Below are 2,814 nucleotides of genomic sequence, written 5' to 3'. Positions count from 1 at the left end.
CCTGGAGAAATGAGAAGGAGAGAGTGAATGTGAAATAGACAGCTTCACCCACCTGGATAGCTCAGTTGGTTAGAGAGTGGGGACCAACACCCTGAATCGGCACAGGCATGTGGGATAAGGTTACCAGAATTGCAAGTCCCCTGACAGAATCCATCTATTCAGTAGGAAGTTGAAAAGTGTCCCAAGATTCATTGAAAAAAATCTGGTAGCCTTAATGTAGGATCTTTCTGCCACTGGTGGCAGCCTCCTTTGCGACACACAGGGCACTTCAGCCAGATCATTTGCTGGTGCTCCGACTTCAAAAGGTGATGGGACACTTGGGAGAACAATGCTGGGTTCAAAACAACCCACAACACCCCCACCCCACCCCCAAAAGCCTTCACTTATTATAGACTAATTGCTGAACCATCACTGCAGCAATTCACCTCCCCGTTGCCGATGTTGCTTGTCCGTATAATGGCTCCTGGCACCAGCCGATGGCATCTTCAGAGATGCCGGGTGCCGTTAGCTGTTTTTGGCATGTTATATACACTTTGTGGAACACAGGTGGCGCTGTGGGTTAAACCACAGAGCCTAGGACTTGTTGATCAGAAGGTTGGCGCTTCAAATCCCCGCGACGGGGTGAGCTCCCGTTGCTCCGTCCCATCTCCTGCCAACCTAGCAGTTCAAAAGCACGTCAAAGTGCAAGTAGATAAATAGGTACCGCTCCGGCGGGAAGGTAAATGGCGTTTCCATGTGCTGCTCTGGTTCGCCAGAAGCAGCTTAGTCATGCTGGCCACATGACCTGGAAGCTGTACGCCGGCTCCCTCGGCCAATAAAGCGAGATGAGCGCAGCAAAACCCCAGAGTCGGTCACGACTAGACCTAATGGCCAGGGGTCCCTTTACCTTTACACACTTTGTACAGGACAGGTAAAATGGCAAAAGGTAAACGCACCCTGGGCGTTTGAGTCCAGTCAAAGGCAACTATGGGGTTGCGGCGGTCATCTCGCTTTCAGGCCAAGGGAGCCAGCCTTTGTCCGCAGACAGCATTCCGGGTTATGTGGCCAGGAAGACTAAACTGCTTCTGGCGTAACGGGACACCGTGTTGCACCGAAAGGAACAGGCAGTCTGGGTCCGTGGGGCTCCATGTTTTCTTTCCTCATTCTTACAAGCAGCCATTCAAAGCAGGAAAACGTGCACGCCGGAGAGTGCACCTGTCTCCTAGATCACATGCGCTCAGCATGTGCTCTTCTGGAGGACTGATCATTGTGAACTCCTTGTCCCTGAGCTCAGTGTTTACTGGCTGGTTCATCTTGTTTCTCTCTCCATCTCTTAATTAGCTCTTTGCAAGAGAGGAGATGCCCTGGGAAGCCGTGGTTCGTCTGCAGGGGACAGCTGCATATTCTTGCATTGAAGTGGGTTGGAGAGGGTGATCCAACCCTACAATTCTATTATTCCACAGTCAGAGGAAGTACATCTCTGAATCACTACTGGGAATCACAGGTGGGAAGAGCTCTGTTGAGCTCAGGTCCTGCTTGCAAACTTCCCATTGGGGCATCTGATTGGTAAAGGTAAAAAAAGGTAAAGGACCCCTTGGACTATGGGGTTGCGGCGCTCATCTCGCTTTCAGGCTGAGGGAGCCAGCATTTGTCCACAGACAGCCTGACTAAACCGCTTCTGGCACAATGGGACACAGTGACGGAAACCAGAGCGCACAGAAACACTGTTTATCTTCCTGCCGGAGTGGTACCTATTTATCTACTTGCACTTTGATGTGCTTTTGAACTGCTAGGTTTGCAGGAGCTGGGACTGAGCAAAGAGAGCTCACTCCGTCATGGGGATTTGAACCGCCAACCTTCCGATCGGCAAGCCCTAGGCTCAATGGTTTAGACCACAGCGCCACCCATGTCCCTGCATCTGATTGGCCACTATAAGAACAGAATACTGGACTAGATGGGCCTTTGGCCTGATCCAGAAAGCTCTTCCTACATTCCTAAGCCCAGTCTCTCTACTCTGCCTCCCCCCACTGTCTGAGAGCACAGCTGCCTAAGACTGTTAGTCTCTAGGCGATTTACAATACCATACATATATCATAATACAAAAGTGTGGTGTAGTGGTTAAGAGTGTTGGACAAGGGCCTGGGAGACCAGGGTTCAAATCCCGGCTCAGCCACAAAGCTGTAAAACTCACTGGGTGACCCTGGGGACCAGCCACAGTCTCTTGGGCTCACCTGCAGCACAGGACTGTACTGCTCTTTTTGGTCACTTAAAAAAAAAAATTAAAAGGGGGAGAAACAGACAAATGTGAGGGGGAATTGAACCTATCTGTGAAATGGAGAAATATACAAACTAATAACCTGCTTTTGCTCAGGGCTGGGATACGAATGGTTGGTGGAGCTCGGGGCTGTAAGTTTTGACTTTTTGCTGGTCTCTTCCCATCTGCTCATAGGGACTCTCCCAGGGAGAGGAAGCCTATCATACCAGATCTTTATTATAACAACTCCACTCAAGCATACTTTTAAATATTCCCTGTGGGTCCAACAATTCTCTTTCAAGGGCAGCCTTTAAAACATTTATTTTTCCCCCACACTGGCTCACAAAAGACTGTTCTGGGCTCTTTGCAAATGTGTTAATAAAATGATCTGCGTTGGTGCATCTTTTCAAAAGGCGCCTTTTGAAAAGATTGCATTAGCGGAGCCTTTTCTACAATTATCTGCATTGCAATGTCCCCCCCTCCTAATTTTGTTTCTGTGTGTGTGTGTGTGTGTGTGTGAGAGAGAGAGAGAGAGAGAGAGAGAGAGAGAGAGAGAGAGAGAGATCACAAAATAACTCCTT

This window comes from Podarcis vaucheri (assembly GCF_965113315.1).
Source record: "Podarcis vaucheri genome assembly, chromosome: 16".
NCBI classification, from domain to species: domain Eukaryota; kingdom Metazoa; phylum Chordata; class Lepidosauria; order Squamata; family Lacertidae; genus Podarcis; species Podarcis vaucheri.
This window is presented reverse-complemented; position numbering follows the sequence as displayed.